Source organism: Scyliorhinus torazame, chromosome 9 (genome assembly GCF_047496885.1).
Source record: "Scyliorhinus torazame isolate Kashiwa2021f chromosome 9, sScyTor2.1, whole genome shotgun sequence".
Classification (NCBI taxonomy): Eukaryota; Metazoa; Chordata; class Chondrichthyes; order Carcharhiniformes; family Scyliorhinidae; genus Scyliorhinus; species Scyliorhinus torazame.
Window position 1 is genome coordinate 177,800,692 of NC_092715.1, and position 20,943 is coordinate 177,821,634.

The 20,943-nt window shown below is 47.0% G+C and overlaps 1 protein-coding gene across 1 annotated transcript in view; it reads right to left on the reverse strand.

Annotated features, from left to right (window-relative positions):
* Nucleotides 1-20,943, reverse strand: part of LOC140429605 (A disintegrin and metalloproteinase with thrombospondin motifs 19-like) — a 789,098-nt gene that overhangs the window by 451,014 nt on the left and 317,141 nt on the right. The gene's annotated exons all lie outside the window — the stretch shown is intronic.

Genomic DNA, 20,943 nt, shown 5'->3' on the forward strand with positions numbered 1-20,943 from the left:
CAGCACGGGCGGGGATGATTTGTCTGCCCGCAGAAGAAACAGCGGGGCCCGGCGGTGTTAGCGTGCCGTCTCATAGCGCAGGCCTGCGGGGTCAGAGAGAAGGTCTGTGGGGCTGCCGCTGCGGGGTGCCACGCAGCCCAGGGGACTGCCGCGCGGTCGGGCACATAGGACTGCGCGTTTTTATAGGCAACGTCCATGGACCCTGCCAGGGCCCGTGCCTCTCTAAGTCCCAGGGTGTCCCTTTGGCGGATATCTGAGGAGCTCATAGCTGCTACGAAAGCATTCCTGATTAAAAGTTCCGTGTGCTCGCTCCCCGAAACTTGCGGGCAACCACAGTTTCGGCCCAGCACCAGTACCGCCCGATAGAAATCTTCCAACGATTCCCCGGGGCTTTGCCGTCTAGTCGCAAGCAGGTGACGAGCGTAGACCTGATTTACAGGGCGGATATAATGTCCTTCTCGCAGTTCGATCGTGGCATCATAGTTGTCTGCCTCCTCGATAAGGGGGTAGATCCCAGGGCTGACCCTTGAGCGCAGGAGATGCATTTTCTGTCCTTCTGTGGGGGTGCCTCCGGCCATCTCGAGGTAGCCTTTAAAGCACGCCAGCCAGTGTTTAAAAATTGCAGCTTAGTTCTCCACGTGGGGGCTGAGTTGAAGGCACTCCGGTTTGATTCGGAGATCCATCCTTCCAGCTTAAGTCTAGTAGATTAAGTTGATGCGCAATCAATTACACTCAAGACGAAGTGATTTCATAACTGAAGGCTTTAATCTACTAGAACTTGTTCCCCAGCAGCTTCGATACAGAAAGTGAAGGCTGCTGGGACGGCACCGTTTCTTATACACCGCCTGTCAGGGCGGAGCTACGTACAACAGCCAATGGTAGACTCCTGGGTCAAACCAATGGTCATCAGCCTCTTAGGTACCGCAATACCTGGTACTACCACAGGTAGATTTGGCCTTCTGATGCGAATGTTGAACGCGGAACAGGGGGGAAAAAAAAACTGCTGATGCTTCCTTCACTCTGCAGATCATTAAATAGGTACCTTGCAAGGAAGGGGTATATTTTCCTGTGTTGCCCACAATGGGAACGGAAAATTTCACGTATCATTTAAAGTTCTGTTGACCTCGGGATTTCTGGTCTCAAGGCGGGTGGGACTGAAAACCCCCGCCCTTAGAATTCACGTTACCAATCCTATTTAACTCTGGATATTTACTGGACTTCAGTTCAATGTTCTGTTTTTCTCAAATCTGTTCGTCAACTTACCTCAGTAATTTCCTGACACATGCCATTAAGTAGCTGGAGGGTAAATTTAAAATTAAAATAGGTAATTGCTTCAATTTCTCTTTATTTCAAGGTTCACGCAATATTAACTATGTGGCGCTATTTAAAATGATGTAGAAAATGGTTTTAAATGTTAATGCCTGCAATTTGTCTTTTAACTCCTACTTCAGTTCCAAAAACAAAAATACTTTAATCTTAAATTACGCATTACTCGAAAATTCTGAGCTGGCTGATTTCACTAGGTATTTTATCTCGCCAAAGATCATGGGGTCAGCTCCAGAAAATGCAACTTTTGACGCAAACAACAGTGAAAGTTTACATTATCTTGCTTCATTTTGTTTAGGATGAAAATTAGATACTCATTCCAATTACATTAAACTGTTCTCGATTCATTAGCTGCGGTGATGTAACTTTTCCATGACAGTTTTCTTCTCTCCTGAGGATTAGCTGACCTTAACAGTAACCTGGAGTATAAAATCCAGAAATTTTGACACAGCTTAATATTGCTGTTATGTATACAAAGGTTGCCAAGACGTGACAAATCCCTTTCTAGTTTCTTTGGCAGGCTACAAATAGACAAAAAGTCATCCAAGCCGCCTGCCTGTTCATTATGTCATCCAAGCAGATTTAACTAAATAGCTAAATTGTTTTTGGGCTTGTTATGACTAATAATTATACAATGCAATTGGATGATGCAATTCACTTATCATAAGAAAGACAAATTTGTTTCTTGTTAAAGGCAATTTGTTTATGAAACTCAACATTCTGGTTGCATCCAAAGCTTTCTTCAACATGAGTAAGCTTTGCGCAGGTCAAGGAGACACAGCCCGAGTGAGTGAGGCATATCCAGAGTGGGAATTGGAACTTGGTAATTTGGTGCAGAGAGGTAATTCGGTGCAGAGTGGGAGAAGGTGCGTTTTCCCTACCGTTTTGTTCTCTTTCTTCTGGCCTGTAACTTTTAATCAGCAGGGAGAGAACCAGAGAGCATCCTGGGAAGGTAAGTGATTTTTACTTTTATTTTTATTACCTTTTCAAATACTGTGGGGGGGGGGGGGAAACTGAAGTGACATCACAGTAAAGCTATGACCTGATTGGCTGGTTGAGAATCTACACTAAAATTAAAAATTAAACATTGTTAAACTAATGAAACATAATTAATTAATTACTTCATTATAATTTAGAGTGGTATCTAAGCCAGAGATCGGAGAGTACTGTCTTTAGATTTCACATTTATAGTTAACAGTAACTTTAAAAAAAAAAATGTTTAAATTTAATTTACTAATTAATTAACGCAATGTCAATTAGAGGGGTGCAGTGCTCTGACTGTGAGATGTGGCAGGTCCGGGAGGCTTCCAGCATCCCGGATGGCTTCATCTGCAGAAAGTGCACCAAACTGGAGCTCCTCACAGATCGCATGGTTCGGTTGGAGCAGCAGTTGGATGCACTTAGGAGCATGCAGGTGGCGGAAAGCGTCATAGATAGCAGTTATATAAATGTGGTCATATCCAAGGTGCAGGCAGGGAAATGGGTGACCACTAGAAGGGGCAGGCAGTCAGTGCAGGAGTCCCCTGTAGTTGTCCCCCTCTCGAACAGGTATACCCCTTTGGATACTGTCAGGGGGGATAGCCTATCAGGGGAAAACAGGAGCAGCCAGAGCAGTGGCACCACGGCTGGCTCTGATGTTCAGCAGGGAGGGTCAAAGCGCAGAAGAGCAATAGTCATCGGGGACTCTATAGTCAGGGGCACAGATACGCGCTTCTGTGGATGTGAAAGAGACTCCAGGATGGTATGTTGCCTCCCTGGTGCCAGGGTCCAGGATGTCTCAGAACAGGTAGCGGGCATCCAGAAGGGGGAGGGCGAACAGGCAGAGGTCATTGTACATATTGGTACTAATGACATAGACAGGAAGGGGCATGAGGTCCTGCAGCAGGAGTTCAGGGAGCTAGGTAGAAAGTTAAAAGACAGGACCTCTAGGTTGTAATCTTGGGATTACTCCCTGTGCCACGTGCCAGTGAGGCTAGAAATAGGAAGATAGAGCAGCTAAACATGTGGCTAAACAGCTGGTGTAGGTGGGAAGTTTTCCGTTATCTGGACCCCTGGGAGCTCTTCCGGGACAGGTGTGACCTGTATAAGAAGGACGGGTTGCGTCTAAACTGGAGAGGCATAAATATCCTGGCCGCGAGGTTTGCTAGTGTCACACGGGAGGGTTTAAGCTAATACGGCAGGGGTGTGGGTACCGGAGCAATAGGTCAGAAGGGGAGAGCATTGAGGGAGAACTAGGGAATAGGGCCAGTATGGCTCTGAGGAAGAGCAGACAGGGAGATGTTGCTGAAAACAGCGAGTCTGGTGGCCTGAAGTGCATATGTTTTAATGCAAGAAGTATAACGGGTAAGGCAAATGAACTTAGAGCTTGGATTAGTACTTGGAACTATGATGTTGTTGCCATTACAGAGACCTGGTTGAGGGAAAGACAGGATTGGCAGCTAAACATTCCAGGATTTAGATGTTTCAGGCGGGATAGAGGGAGATGTAAAAGGGGTGGCGGAGTTGCGCTACTGGTTAGGGAGAATATCACAGCTGTACTACGGGAGGACACCTCAGAGGGCAGCGAGGCTACATGGGTAGAGATCAGGAATAAGAAGGGTGCAGTCACAATGTTGGGGGTTTACTACAGGCCTCCCAACAGCCAGCGGGAGATAGAGGAGCAGATTAGAAAAGAGTAAAAACAACAGGGCTGTCGTGATGGAAGACTTCAACTTCCCCAATATTGACTGGGACTCACTTAGTGCTAGGGGCTTGGACGGGGCAGTGTTTGTAAGGAGCATCCAGGAGAGCTTCTTAAAACAATATGTAGACAGTCCAACTAGGGAAGGGGCTGTACTGAACCAGGTATTGGGGAATAAGCCAGGCTTGGTGGTAGAAGTTTCAGTTGGGGAGCATTTCGGGAACAGTGACCACAATTCAGTAAGTTTTAAAATGCTGGTGGACAAGGATAAAAGTGGTCCTCGGGTGAATGTGCTAAATTGGGGGAAGGCTAATTATAACAATATTAGGGAACTGAAGAACCTAGATTGGGGGCGGATATTTGAGGGTAAATCAACATCTGACATGTGGGAGGCTTTCAAATGTCAGTTGAAAGGAATTCAGGACCAGCATGTTCCTGTGCGGAAGAAAGATAAGTACGGCAAATTTCGGGAACCTTGGATAACGAGAGATATTGTAGGCCTGGTGAAAAAGAAAAAGGAGGCATTTGTCAGGGCTAGAAGGCTGGGAACAGACGAAGCCTGTGTGGAATATAAGGAAAGTAGGAAGGAACTTAAGCAAGGAATCAGGAGGGCTAGAAGGGGTCTCGAAAAGTCATTGGCAAATAGGGTTAAGGAAAATCCCAAGGCTTTCTAAACGTACATAAAAAGCAAGAGGGTAGCCATGGAAAGGGTTGGCCCACTGAAGGATAGGCAAGGGAATTTATGTGTGGAGGAAATGGGCGAGGTACTAAATGAATACTTTGCATCAGTATTCACCAAAGAGAAGGAATTGGTGGCTGTTGAGTCTGGAGAAGTGTGCGTAGATAGTCTGGGTCACACTGAGATCCAAAAAGACGAGGTGTTGGTTTTTTTGAAAAATATTAAGGTAGATAAGTCCCCAGGGCCTGATGGGATCTACCCCAGAATACTGAAGGAAGCTAGAGAGGAAATTGCTGAGGCCTTGACAGAAATCTTTGGATCATCACTGTCTTCAGGTGATGTCCCGGAGGACTGGAGAATAGCCAATATTGTTCCTCTGTTTAAGAAGGGTAGCAAGGATAATCCAGGGAACTACAGACCGGTGAGCCTTACGTCAGTGGTAGGGAAATTACTGGAGAGAATTCTTCGAGACAGGATCTACTCCCATTTGGAAGCAAATGGACATATTAGTGAGGCGCAGCATGGTTTTGTGAAGGGGAGGTCGTGTCTCACTAACTTGATAGAGTTTTTCGAAGAGGTCACAAAGATGATTGATGCAGATCGGGCAGTGGATGTTGTCTATATGGACTTCAGTAAGACCTTTGACAAGGTCCCTCATGGTAGACTGGTACAAAAGGTGAATTCACACCGGATCAGGGGTGAGCTGGCAAGATGGATACAGAACTGACTAGGTCATAGAAGGCAGAGAGTAGCAATGGAAGAGTGCTTTTCTGATTGGAGGGCTGTGACTAGTGGTGTTCCGCAGGGATTAGTGCTGGGACCTTTGCTGTTCGTAGTATATATAAATGATTTGGAGGAAAATGTAACTGGTCTGATTAGCAAGTTTGCAGACGACACAAAGGTTGGTGGAATTGCGGATAGCGATGAGGACTGTCAGAGGATACAGCAGGATTTAGATCATTTGGAGACTTGGGCGTATAGATGGCAGATGGAGTTTAATCCGGACAAATGTGAGGTAATGCATTTTGGAAGGTCGAATGCATGTAGGGAATATAAGTGAATGGTAGAACCCTCAAGAGTATTGAAAGTCAGAGAGATCTAGGTGTACAGGTCCATATGTCACTGAAAGGGGCAACACAGGTGGAGAATGTGGTCAAGAAGGCATACGGCATGCTTGCCTTCATTGACCGGGGCAGTGAGTATAAGAATTGGGAAGTCATGTTGCAGCTGTATAGTTAGGCCACACTTGGAGTATAGTGTTCAATTCTGGTCGCCACACTACCAGAAGGATGTGGAGGCTCTAGAGAGTGTGCAGAAGAGATTTACCAGGATGTTGCCTGGTATGGAAGGCATTAGCTATGAGGAGCGGTTGAATAAACTCGGTTCTCACTGGAACGACGGAGGTTGAGGGGCGACCTGATAGAGGTCTACAAAATTATCAGGGGTATGTATAGAGTGGATAGTCAGAGGCTTTTCCCCGCGGTAGAGGGGTCAATTACTAGGGGGCATAGGTTTAAGGTGCGAGGGGCAAGGTTTAGAGTAGATGTACGAGGCAAGTTTTTTTACACAGAGGGTAGTGGGTGCCTGGAACTCGCTGCCGGAGGAGGTGGTGGAAGCAGGGACAATAGTGACATTTAAGGGGCACCTTGACAAATACATGAATAGGATGGGAATAGAGGGATACGGACCCAGGAAGTGTAGAAGATTTTAGTTAAGACGGGCAGTATGGTCGGCACAGGCTTGGAGGGCCATAGGGCCTGTTCCTGTGCTGTACTTTTCTTTGTTCTTTGTTCTATGGATTTCTTCTATGGTTTGCATCAATGCCTTCACAAAATGTATAAATTTGTTGGGTGCAATTACGCTAACACAGATCATAATGAAATAATAAGCCAGAATCGTTATCAGTATAGACACAGCCTAAAATTGAATTTGATTATACAAAACCATAAGATTAGGAAACCACAACGATGGATTTTTGTGTGGATCCTATACATAAATATTTTCCCGACTACAATCATTTTATAACAGATAGTTATACTAATCAATTCCTTTCCCTATCCTCCACACAAATATATTTGTATTTATCATGGTCTCACGCAAACAAAGAACAAAGAACAAAGAAATGTACAGCACAGGAACAGGCCCTTCGGCCCTCCAAGCCCGTGCCGACCATACTGCCCGACTAAACTACAATCTTCTACATTTCCTGGGTCCGTATCCTTCTATTCCCATCCTATTCATATATTTGTCAAGATGCCCCTTAAATGTCCCTATCGTCCCTGCTTCCACTACCTCCTCCGGTAGTGAGTTCCAGGCACCCACTACCCTCTGCGTAAAAAACTTGCCTCGTACATCTACTCTAAACCTTGCCCCTCTCACCTTAAACCTATGCCCCCGAGTAATTGACCCCTCTACCCTGGGGAAAAGCCTCTGACTATCCACTCTGTCTATGCCCCTCATAATTTTGTAGACCTCTATCAGGTCGCCCCTCAACCTCCTTCGTTCCAGTGAGAACAAACCGAGTTTATTCAATCGCTCCTCATAGCTTATGCCCTCCATACCAGGCAACATTCTGGTAAATGTCTTCTGCACCCTCTCTAAAGCCTCCACATCCTTCTGGTAGTGTGGCGACCAGAATTGAACACTATACTCCAAGTGTGGCCTAACTAAGGTTCTATACAGCTGCAACATGACTTGCCAATTCTTATACTCAATGCCCCGGCCAATGAAGGCAAGCATGCCGTATGCCTTCTTGACTACCTTCTCCACCTGTGTTGCCCCTTTCAATGACCTGTGGACCTGTACTCCTAGATCTCTTTGACTTTCAATACTCTTGAGGGTTCTACCATTCACTGTATATTCCCTACCTGCATTAGCCCTTCCAAAATGCATTACCTCACATTTGTCCGGATTAAACTCCATCTGCCATCTCTCCGCCCAAGTCTCCAGACAATCTAAATCCTGCTGTATCCTCAGACAGTCCTCATCGCTATCCGCAATTCCACCAACCTTTGTGTCGTCTGCAAACTTACTAATCAGACCAGTTACATTTTCCTCCAAATCATTTATATATACTACAAACAGCAAAGGTCCCAGCACTGATCCCTGTGGAACACCACTGGTCACAGCCCTCCAATTAGAAAAGCATCCCTCCATTGCTACCCTCTGCCTTCTATGGCCTAGCCAGTTCTGTAACCACCTTGCCAGTTCACCCCTGATCCTGTGCGACTTCACCTTTTGTACTAGTCTACCATGAGGGACCTTGTCAAAGGCCTTACTGAAGTCCATATAGACAACATCTACTGCCCTACCTGCATCAATCATCTTAGTGACCTCCTCGAAAAACTCTTATCAAGTTAGTGAGACACGACCTCCCCTTCACAAAACCGTGCTGCCTCTCACTAATACGTCCATTTGCTTCCAAATGGGAGTAGATCCTGTCTCGAAGAATTCTCTCCAGTAATTTCCCTACCACTGAAGTAAGGCTCACCGGCCTGTAGTTCCCGGGATTATCCTTGCTACCCTTCTTAAACAGAAACATCCTTCAACTAAAAGAACAAAATTATCTTACAGCGGCTCAATGATGATCCATGTTCAGGCAAGAAACACAATTTTCCCGACACATTGCCCTTGTTAGTCTTTCATGTATTGCACAGAATTTACAGCACAGGAGAAGTCCATTAGAAGCAACTGGTCGAAGCCAGTGCTTTTGCTCCAGCAAAGCTTCTTGCCACCCCATTTGATCTAACCCTGTCAGATTATATTTCTATTTCTATCATTCCTACGTTGTTTATTTGGCTCCCCCTTAAATGCAACTATGCGTTTTGCTTTAACCACTCTGTATGGCAGCAAATTCCAAATCTCCAAAGTAAAGAAGATTCTTCTGAATGCTTTATTATAGCAGAGTGTAAAATTCTCCACATGGAACACTGATTAATACTATGTTCATCCTTCTTGTTTTGCTGATATCAGTGAAAGAAACTCAAAAAAATACATATGCTACAAATTTATAACTTTTCCTGAATCAAAAAATAGGATAGTAGCGATCAGTTTAGGAAGTGATTCAACTTTGTGTGGGATAGGTTTTTGCGTGATACAAAGAGCACCCTTCCAGAGTTGTTGGGAGCTTCCGTTACAGAAGCCGAAGGGGTGGAGAAGATACTCTGCCATTTTATGACCTCTGACTTAGTCCCCAATGTGCCATTGGAAACGTGGGTAGCAAGAGGTATTGGGGGAATTGAAGGCAAGTGAGCCTTCAAAGGACCTGCAGATTTTCCAGACAAATATTTCACGATTTTTGATTATCAACCCTTTACGACATTCCTATTAATTACTTTTGATCACTGCTCCCCCAATCCTCAGCAAAGGGTTTGCAAATATGGAACTTCCAAAATGATGTGTTCAGAGAAAGAGTAGTTGCACTGAGCAGCTTGCGAGGTGATCTGTATTCTGCACTTGCACTCCAACAGCTGGAGAGAGAAGTAACAGACCTCGCTTTGGTAGATGATTAGTTGGTGGTAACATCTTTGCTGCTATGTTGCAGAGTCCAGGCTCCCTGTAGTGTGGAGCCCGCCATGCACATCTAATAAGCCTCAGCCCAGGAAAATAGAAAAGTAGATAAAAGCAGCAACAATATCTCCATAGAGGGCCTCATAATTGGTTGCAGGTAAGCTTGCCATCCATTTAGGATTGTGGGTTGACTCTCCACGCTGCCAACCCAATCTGAGGCCTGGCATCTGGAGCCTTGACAGCACCACCAAGAGATGTGACCACGGCTGAGGCTGCAAGGAGTATGAGAGACGGTCTCCTTTTTGACATGCCCACACAGGTGAATCAGAATCTTTTCTTTCTTTGCTAGGGCCAGGCAGACAGGCAGTGGGGATTGAGGGGTAACCACTCCAGCAAAGGGTTAGTGTCGCAGGGGCAGCCTTTGTCGCCAAGGGTAAGCACCTTGGATTATGGAATCTGCAGCTCAGTGGCTCCCTTCCCCATGCCCCGGGAAGCTACAGGGATGACACCTCCTTGAATCAAGCAGCCTCCGCCATGTGGCTGGAGGTGTGGGGAGGAGGGTGGGGAGAAGAGGGTTCTGCTGCTGGCTGGCAAAATGCTAGCAATCTAGGAAAATGGTCCTCAATTGAGCTTTTAGTTGACCAAACCACTACCAATCCTGCTGTTGGGAAATTTCTGCCCATCCCAATGAGCGGGCTCACAGTCACCAATCCCAGTATATACATTACATTAACATTTACTGAATCCACTGTCACCAGACCATGCTCTCTGCACCTTGAACTTATTTTGCTCACTTCAGTTGGCTTTCCTTATCATGCTTCACTTTCTGCAAACATTAGAGGTGCAATTCGTTTGCACCAATAGTGCAAATTGTGTTCATAGCAAGTCCTGTTCTAACCTTTTTAACACTAAACTTCTTTGCATTTACTTCAATGGAAGAGAAAATTGAGATGTTGTAAAATAGGCAGCTGACTCACTATAGGCACATCTCACTACTACAGAATGTCAATTGCACACCCAATATATCGCCTCCTTTATTGTATCACCATTACTTTAGTTCCATAGCTACTAGTTAGTTTACTTTATCCAATTAAGTTCTTTATTCCCCATTGCATTTGATACTTTACATCATGTCCAATGTGTGAATATTATGGTTCAAATACTCTGTTTTCCAGATCATGGGAGAACAGATGAATGGTTGAAGATGCACGTTGGGACCTCGTAGAAGCCCTGATGCGTGGACCTATATGGGAATTACCCAGGAAGTTTCAACTTCTAATTCCCTTGCTGCCTGGGACACTCCAACTCACCCACCTCCCCGTTTCACCCAACTATCTACACACTCCACTCAGCAACTCATTCATCCATCCGTTAACATTAACATAGCTTTTTGCGATGTCATAAAAAGAGGGCATGTCCTGTTTTCCCTCCAATTCTACTCTGATAGATTTCCCAAAGGATTTCCCATTGTTGCTTCCCTGTGCTTTGCTATGGAAGTCGGGATAGGAAGGTCATGGAAGAAATTCTCAGCAATGTTGAGTCAGGGAATTTATGAGTGCTGCAGTAAACCGACCATCATTATCCCTGCTCAGGAAATCTGGGACCTTTGTTCTTTTTCTTAGTTTGAAGAAAAATCTGTTGTGGTACTTCATAATTTAACACATTATTCTCTTTTCGTCCCTGTGTAAAGAAGTTTAGTCTTGTCTAAAAATTTGTTCCAGGCCTTTCGGTATGAAGTTAGGAAAAAGTTCTGCATGCAAAGCCCTTCTGCAAATGCTAGGTCACTGCCTGGATGTGGTGGCATGGAGATGAGTAGCGAGAGGCAGGAAGAGCAGCTTCAACTCGCAGGAGGTAAGCTGCAAACTGGAGGTTCAGCAGCAAGCAGCATAGGACGTAAATCAGAGGGTCGACAGCGAGATGATAGGACGGGAAGTACAGAAGCCTCAAGCCACAAGGTCGGAGGTGAGAGGATGGGGCAGGAAGCAGCAATTACCATTAACTGGAATGTCAGTAGTGAGAGGAAAGGTTAGTGAGTGGCAGAGACCACTCCAATGGCACTGCTCGGGTCACGCACTCCAACAGCAGGCCCGGAACGAAACAACTTTGAAACAAAACTCTTCACGCTGAACAAGAATGCGGGCCCCATTAGCTGGCCAACGTTAAAGTAAAACAACTTAAAATGGGACGATTTAAAAAGAGGACTTACTGTATCAGCTACTTTTCTGAAAACATCTGTCCTTTCTAATGTTTAATTCAAAACAGTCAGGACCATAGATTCAATCAACAACTTGAGAACAAGGTGACCCAGTAGCATAAACAATTAAGCCTCTGCCTTGGCACCAGCCCATCATTTGAATCTATCGACCTCTATTATCTAGGGAAATGGTAAACATTTCTCCAGATATGAAAGTGGCTAAAGTTCAGAATGCAGAGTGCAGTGGAGAATGGGTATTCTTCAAGCTGGAGCAAAGTATACGTTGGTGCTCCTAGAATGACACACTTTTAACATACATTAATGATCGGGTCTTGAATATATAGGACATAATTTTAAAGATTACGGGTAACACAAAATGTGAAACAATCAGGAGGATTAGTAAAAGTTTCAGCAGGACATGGTCAGAGTGGTTAAATGGGCTGATACGTAGTAGATGACACCTAATAAACAGAAGTCTGGTTCACAGAATCAGGAGAAGCAATCCGACCTAAATTACAGAATTTTAAAGAGAGATACAGGAAAAGGCATAGGTACAATGTTTCCTTTAAGTTGCTACATGCTCGCGCAACAGGTGGACTGTACCACTCAGTGCAGTAAACAAGTGATGCACAACAAAGAAAAAAACCAGATGAAAGACTGGGGTGCACACAATCTTTTAAGGTAAAAGGACGAGCTGGAAAAGCAGTTATAAAAATAAAGGATCCTCTCTGTTTTGTTATGTTTCCTTTGTAACATAAGCGGTTTCCTTGTGTTGCATTTGTCAAAGGAAGGTCCAGACGTGTAGATAACTTCAACACATTTATTTACACTATGTACACTTTTATAATCTGAGTTCGACACTACTGCGAATCCAATTATAGCTACCTAAACTGACTAACCAGCTGCTGTCTTCCACGTGGTGGGTGTGATAATGAATCAACCCTGTGCCTCTCCTCACTGACTGTATCCACTGGCCAAAGGGCAGATCATGTATGTGGTGTCCTTTATATATGGGTTGGTGTAATGCCCCCCTGTGGTCGTGTCACCTCCTTGTGTATCGTGAATGTCCATTGGTCGCCTCCTATCTAACTTATCTATTGGTTGAGTGTGTGTGTGTGTGATGTTTCTGGTGCTCCCTCTAGTGTCTGGCTAGCTTACATGTATTTACAGTGATGCACATCACCACATCCTCCCTTTTTTATATGTTCATGTTTTCTGTGCACTTTAAGAAAAACTGAACAAAGAACAGGTAGACAAGGTAAGGTATATACAAGTCATGGGAACGGTGATTAAACAATAAGTCCAAATCATTCATGTGAGTCCATAAACCATCAATCAATGGAAGGGTGATTCTGCTGAGAAGCGTTGAAGCATGTCGATTTGGAGACAGAATTGCTGCTTGCATCAATGTCTGGTGATGGTGTGAAACTAGAACCTTGCATCTGATAGGAATATGCTGTCTGGCCAGGCTGTGGTGCAGCAAATCCTGGGCTGTAACTAAGGCATCCAGTCTGTAGTGCAGATTGCGCTGGCGGGAGTCCTCCTTCGGTCTTGATTCCATTAGTGGGCAATCCGTAGTACTGGCCTGTTTGAGAATATGCTGCATAGACTGCTGGCTGCTGCAGGCTTGAATACTGGGTTTGTCCAGCATGAGCTGTCATTGGCCGCACTGTCGGTGTGGAACAAATGTGTGGACATAGCTGTGGTGAAAATTGGTGTATTCCTCTTGGACTGTGGCCGCTGCTTGTTATTGCTGACCCAGTGTGATTGTTACGTGATCCATCTGCTGTCGTTGTGGCATCTGCTGTCACCCTGAGCATGCCATCACTGAGGTTGCGCACTGCCCGTCTGGAGTAAAGTCTGGCTTACGTGAATCAGAGTCGGCGTTTGGTTGCTCCCCATCTGGAGTCTGGTCTGTTCTTTGTTGATGCTCCCCATCCGGAGTCTTAGCAGGTTCACTGGAGTCAGCTGAGATTTCTTGAAGCTGCACGTCTGGAGTCGGAACATGCAGGAATGCATTGACTAGTGGAGAGGTTCGAGCAATTGAGGGTGGAAGTAGTGTGGTGTCACCGGCATCACCAGTGGTCTCACAGTGATTGTCGAGTGCCTCTGTACGCACTAGCTGAGGTCTGTCACTTTGTATTTCTTGCATGGGAAGTGGAATGTTGTCGTCACTCGTTTCACATACCGTGGATAGATCCTCAGTAGCTGTTTGCTGTTCACTAGGGTTGGGTAAATTGTCAGAGTTTTCATCTGGTGGTGCAAACAACGTGGGTGGACTGTCATTGTCCTTCATTTGGGCTTGAACAGTCATCATCGCTTTGTCCTTCATTGTAGCATGATAGACCATCATGGTCATCCTGCTGTGCAGTGAAGCGTGGTAGACTGTTATAGTCTTCTTGCTGTTTACGTGAGCATGGCAGACTTGCATCGTCTGCCGCTAGATGGTCATGTCATGATATTCAAACACACATCACAACACACACATCATGATAGACAGACCAACAGACCAATTAACACACATAACACGACAGCCAATCACAGACAAGAGCAGACACAGCATAAGACAAGAAACACAACACCTGCTGGCCAGTCCATCTGGAGACAGGACAAGGCCAGGACCTCATTAACAAGACACTCACACTTTCACCACATGCTGAGTACCAAGTCAGATGTGTAAATAACAAGTTGGAATAAAACTGCGTTGTACCAATCGCAACCGTGTTGGTTCGTCTGTACCTCAGGGCACCCAACACCGCATGGTACCAGTGAGTGAATCGATACTTACCGGCAAATCTGCCATCCTGAGCCATGGACACCCACAACAAACCGCAGCCGTTGCAAGTCGCTGGGAACCTGGGCACCAATTGGAAGCTCTTCAAGCAGCGATTCGAACTGTTCATGCGAGCCAACGAAAAACAGGGCGCCTCGGACGAAACAAAGATTGCCATGCTCCTCACCCCCGCAGGTCAGCACGCCATCGATGTATGCAACTCCTTGGTGTTCGCGGAAGGCGAGAACAAATCTAAATATGACACGGTCCTCCTCAAGCTCGACCAGCAATTCAACGTTGAGGTCAATGAAAGCTTTGAGAGGAATATCTTTCAGCAGCGCCTACAAGGTAAGGATGAGCTCTTTCAGCCCTTCCTGACGCACCTCCGCATACTCGCGCAGTCCTGCGGTTACGGCACCACCTCAGAGTCCATGATCCGGGACCAGATCGTTTTTGGCGTTGCCTCCAGTGGCCTACGCCAGCAGCTTCTAAAAATTAAAGGCCTGACCTTAGCATCTGCAGTTGAAGCCTGTGTACTGCATGAAAATGCGACCAGCCGCTATGCCCAATTTCAGGCGACCGAATCGGCACGGAGGGGGTCCCAAGCGATCGAATCGGCAAGCCAGGCCACCCACGAGGCCGAACGCATCCAGGCAATCGAGTTTCTCCCGGCCCGCGGCCCGGACGAGGGCGGCCGTTTCGCGCGCTTTTTGAGGCCTCCCGCGTTTGTGCGCGCCAAAACCTACGGCAACACTGAGGGACGTGCTGCGCAGGCTCACCCGACGCAAGACCGAACTGCGCATGCACAGTGGCGTAACGAACGCCATGACGTCATGACGTGCGCCAACTGTGGAGCTGCACATTTAAAAGGGCAATGTCCTGCAAAAACCCGACAATGCCTACGCTGTGGCAAGATGGGCCACTACGCTGCCTACTGTCGAGCGGCTCAACCTGTGGATCTTCCACATCTCCGACAACCTCCCAGACACATGCGGACCATCCAGCCTCCACATCACGACATCCAAACCGACGACACAGATGACCAAGGCGCCTTCCGGGTTGCGGTCATTGATGCGAACCGGGTCAACATCGTCAATCCGGCCGATGAATGGAGTGCCACCCTGACGGTCAACCCGAATTCGTTGCCCACCTACTAGACTGGACTTATGAGACTGTTCACACCTCACAGTTTAGCAACTACTGTATTGTAACATGTCACTGTTTTATCGTTCCAGGCCTCGTTTGATCGGTCCAAATTTCAACATTCTTCTTCTTTTGTTATGGTACAACCTCGTTAGCATGTCACACCTGACATCGCCCCTTATATATAGTTACGCCACATGTACATGCTGTAAATATCACGCACACACACCTTTCGCTGCACTCAGGACACATTTATATTTATAACCACGTAGGCACATAATCTTGTAAAAAAGGGGGATGTCATGATATTCAAACACACATCACAACACACACATCATGATAGACAGACCAACAGACCAATTAACACACATAACACGACAGCCAATCACAGACAAGAGCAGACACAGTATAAGGCAAGAAACACGACACCTGCTGGCCAGTCCATCTGGAGACAGGACAAGGCCAGGACCTCATGAACAAGACACTCACACAGTCACCACGTGCTGAGTACCAAGTCAGATGTGTAAATAACAAGTTGGAATAAAACTGCGTTGTACCAATCGCAACCGTGTTGGTTCGTCTGTACCTCAGAGCACCCAACACCACAGGTCAGAGGAGGTTGCTAGACCCTCATGGTCTTGTTCCTGCAAGGACTACGCATCGGAGTCATGCGTTTCTGCCATTGTGGAGTCTGTCCACGAGCTTGCTGTGGAGCCTTGTGATACTGGAGTCACTTCTTGTGCATGCAAGGACTGCGGTGTGGAGTCTTGCATGTCTTCTTTCGTAGAGTCGGAAACCCTGAGCGGGGCGTGGACCACGCTCTGTGTGGCAGCAGGCCGCTCTCTGTGGGCTTGTACCGCTCTCTGTCTCTTAATTTCAGGCTGCAAAATCATCCTGCACTGAGGAGTGGGGACATCATATCTGCTGGGTCGAAGATCCTCAAATCCGAAGAATGAATCCGCATCTGCGTCGGATTCAATGCGGGGGTCGCCAATGTGCAACACGTCCAGTTGCGGTTCGGATTTGGTACTGGGGTAGCCACTCAAGGTGAAAGGTTCATCCGAGTCGTAGTCGTCTAGGACCATGGAGCTGTCATTGGGCTCGCGAGGTCCAGAGAAAATGTAAAGGTCGGTACCGAAGTATTCAAGGTCGGAATTATCGGTTTGTGCGTAGGTAACTGCTTGTTGCAGGGTTCTTCGGAGGTTAAATTCATTTCCTGGTTCAATTTGAGGCATTGTGCTGTCATTCCAGGTGAAGGAAGGTTGTTTTACAGCTTTAAAATATTTTTTCTTTGATTTGGGACGTTTACCCTTTAACATGGTGCGGTCTGGGGCCTCTGGCGTCATGACACGCGTGACGTACCACGTCGGAAGCGATTGCGCATGCACAGATCGCTGTTCCTTTATTGATGGCCGTTTTCTTGATTGCGCATGCACGGCGTCTCGCGCATACGCAAACGAACCTTCCGGTTCTGCGCACTTCTCGCGCAACTGCGCTAGTGGTTAGCAAGATGGCCGCCGACTCCGACCCAAATCGTTCTCTGGTCCGGGATTTCGGCTTCGAGGTGAGTACTGGCGCTTCTCTTACCTTTTCTTGCCGATTGGAGTGTGTTTTCCTCACAGTATTTGCCGAATTTGTCCAGGACTGCCTGGAAGTCGCACCTTTTTTGCCCTTTGGAGAACTTGAATTTTAAAAAGATTTCTTCTGCACTTGCATCGCCGCTGGTGAGGAGAAGCTCTGTTTTTTCATCATCGGCCAGGTCTTTAAGTTCGGCTAACACCAGGAAGAGTTCAAACGTTTGCCGGAATATCTGCCAGTTTTCGCGGAGATCGCCGTGGCACTGGAGCTGCTGCGGAACCGGGAGCTCGAACATCTTGCCTGAGTATTGCTGGTTGTCACTGTACGCTGAGGTATGGCTATCTGGATTTAAACAGTTCACTCCTGGTATCATGTTTTGTTATGTTTCCTTTGTAACATAAGCGGCTTCCTTGTGTTGCATTTGTCAAAGGAAGGTCCAGACGTGTAGATAACTTCAACACATTTATTTACACTATGTACACTTTTAGAATCTGAGTTCGACACTACTGCTAATCCTATTATAGCTACCTAAACTGACTAACCAGCTGCTGTCTTCCACGTGGTGGGTGTAATATTGAATCAACCCTGTGCCTCTCCTCACTGACTGTATCCACTGGCCAAAGGGCAGATCATGTGTGTGGTGTCCTTTATATATGGGTTGTTGTAATGCCCCCCTGTGGTCGTGTCACCTCCGTGTGTATCGTGAATGTCCATTGGTCGCCTCCTATCTAACTTATCTATTGGTTGAGTATGTGTGTGTGATGTTTCTGGTGCTCCCTCTAGTGTCTGGCTAGCTTACATGTATTTACAGTGATGCACATCACCACACTCTCCTTCAGAGACTTAGTCCAAAAACAAGAAAGTTATTCTAAGCTTTTATAAAATACTGGTTAGGTCCCAATTGGAGCATTGAGCTCACTTCTGTGCACCAGTAGCACATGCTATAGGCAGACCCAAGCCACCCACAATGAACCAATCAGATCTAAGCTTTACAGCTTTACCATATCCAGTCATGAAAGTCAGTGGACAATTAAACAGCTAACTGAAGGAGGAGACTCCACAAATATAACCAATCTCAATGATAGAGGTGCCCAGCACATCAGTACAAAAGAGAAGGCTGAAACATTCACAACCTTCAGCCAGAAGTGCCAGGTGGACGATCTATCTCAGACTTCTCCTGAGGCCCCCAGCGTCACAGAAGCCAGTCTTCAGCCAGTGTGATTCATTCCACACGATGTCAAGAAATGGCTGAAGGCACTGGATACTGCAAAGGCTATGGGCAACATTTCAGCAATTGTACTGAAGACTTATACTCCAGAATTAGCCACACCCTAGCCAAGCTGTTCCAGTACAGCTACAACACTGACATCTACCCAGCAATGTGGAAATTGCCCAGAATGTTGTGTAGCCAAAGAGAAGGAGAAACCAGCTACTTACTGCACCATCAGTGTATTATTGATCATCAGCAAAATGATGGTAGGTGCCGACGACAACACCATCAAGCGACACTTAGACAGCAATAACCTGCTCACTGATGCTCAATCAGAGCCATTCATTACAAACCTGACCTCATTACAAACTTGTCTAAACATGGACAAAAGAGCTGAACACAAGGAGCACAATTCTCCCAAAAGGGAATAAAGTCTGCTAGCGAGCGTGTTTAGCCGCGTGTCTCCTGGCACACGCAGTGCCTAGAAACACATGGATATTCAACGTGATTCGCATTGAATAAGGGGCCTGAACAAGGAATGCGCAGCTGAGGCCGCACATAGCCCAGTTTTGTACAGTGGGGAACTCTGCTTGCTGGAATTCCCCATTGTAGCGAGAGATCAGGATGCCATTTCTAAATGGTGTCCCGATTTCAGAGGCCTATGAAACAATCCCTGACCTCCCCCCCAGAGCAAACGCAATATGGGAGGGTCTCCGGCCCCGGCCAACACCCACGCTGAGTAACCCCGGCCCGATCGGCGCGCACAAAAAAATGCCAGCTTGGCACCTTGGCAGTACCAAACTGGCAACCTGACAGTACCAGCTTGGCAGTGCCAGGCTAACACCCAGGTGGCACTGCCAGGGTGACACGAGCTGTGCCACGGCACCACCCTGCATAATGGGTATGTAGCTGGGGTCCTCTGATCCCCTGGGAGATACCCATGAATACCTTTCCGTCTGGTCCCTGTTTGTGGGGCCAACACTGAATGGTGCTTGGCCGAGGTCTCTGAGGCGAAGGGGTTGAATCCCAAAGCCTCAGGTACTTCGGATGAATGAGGCTTATTGCTTCACCCTAATACGCAGATTTGCTAAAAAGTGAAAACATCGTAACGTCTCGCAAGATTGCATTGAGTCTCGCAAGGAGTTATGAGCGGGAAGATCCCGGCGCAGGGTCTCCCGGCTTTCAACGGCCAAGCTGCACCACGGCAAGCTGCTTTTCGGGCGCAGCGTGACTATTGGATTGCGCCCAAGAGGTGAGGTGAGAACGATTGCCCTTGATATCAAGGTAACATTTGACCGAATGTGGCTTCAAGGATCCCTAACTAAACTGGAATAAATGGGAAACCAGGGAGAAAACTCTCCAATAGCATATACCTAGCACAAAGGAAGATGATTGTGATTGTTGGAGGTCAATCAACTCAGTCCCAGGACATCACTGTAGGAGTTCATCAGGGTAGTGTCCTAGGCACTACCAGCTTCAGCTGCTTGTCAATGGCATTCCCTTGATCTTAAGGTCAGAAGTGGGGATGTTTGCCAGTGTTTGCACAATGTTCAACAATAGTTGTGAATCCTCAGATATTGAAGCAATCTGTCTCCGAATTCTGCAACATTAAGGCTCGGGCTGAAATTGGCAAGTAATATTCATGCCATACATTGCCACACAATGACCTTCTCCAACAAAAGAGGACATAACCACCTCCCCTAAACATTCAATGGCATTACCATTATTTAATCCGCCAGTACCAACATTCTGAGGATTATCATTGAATGGCAACTGAACTAGACCAACGGAGTGATTTAACTAAATGGGAACAAAGTCCCAAGCGAGCGCCTTTAGCCGTGTGTTTCCCAGCGCTCTTAGAAACCTAGCAACACAACACTCTAAAACAACACTCGTGTTCGATAGAAAGCCTCAGCGGGGAACGTGCGGCTGAGGCCGCACATAGCCCTGTTTTGTGCACTGAGAAGCTCCATGAGAGATGGGGATGCTATTTTTATTTGGAGCCCCGATCTTTGGAGCCCCCAAAGCGATCCCCTCCGCCCCTCCCCCAAGCCCCAAGGCACTATGGGAGTGTCCCCCCCGCCCAACAAATCCCAGGCATGTAGCTGGGGGCCTCCGATCCTAGGGGAGACCCCACGAGTGCCATTCCATCTGGTCCCCGTTCTGAGGTCTCTGAGGTGAAGGAGATGGATCCCATGCACCTTGGGTAACTCAGGGACCTGCACATTAAAGTGAGACGAGCTGTCTTGCTTTAATATGCAAATTTGCTAAAAAGTGATCCTGCCGACAATGGGCGGGATTTACATCGTAATGTCTTGTGAGATCGCATTAGATCTTGTGAAGCGTTGCGAGCCGGGTAGATCCTGGGAACAGAAGGCGGGATGCTCTGCCCCGCCACTTTTCTGCCCAACCTCGCCGGCAGGATGCTCCATTACACCGGCCGGTCAATGGGGGTTTGCCACTGTGGGGCAGCCCCACACCATCGGGAAACCCCCAGGCTGCCGGCAAAAGGAGCATGCCACCAGCGGAAAATCCCACCCAGGGTCTCCCGGCTTCTATCAGCCATGCTGCCCTGCGGCAGGCTACCTTTCAGGCAGAGCGTGGCCGTAAAACCGCGCCCTTGACTACAAGAGCAGATCAGAGGCTAGGAATTCTGTGGGGAATAATTCACCTCATGACCTCCCCCAAAGCCCATCCACCATCTTTAAGGCATTGGTCAGATGTGCGTTTGGTCTAGATGAGTGCAGCTCAAACAACATTTAAGATGCTCGACAACATCCAGAACAAAGCAGACTGCTTGATTACCATTCCATCCACCATCTTAAACATTCAATCCCTCCACCACCCTCGC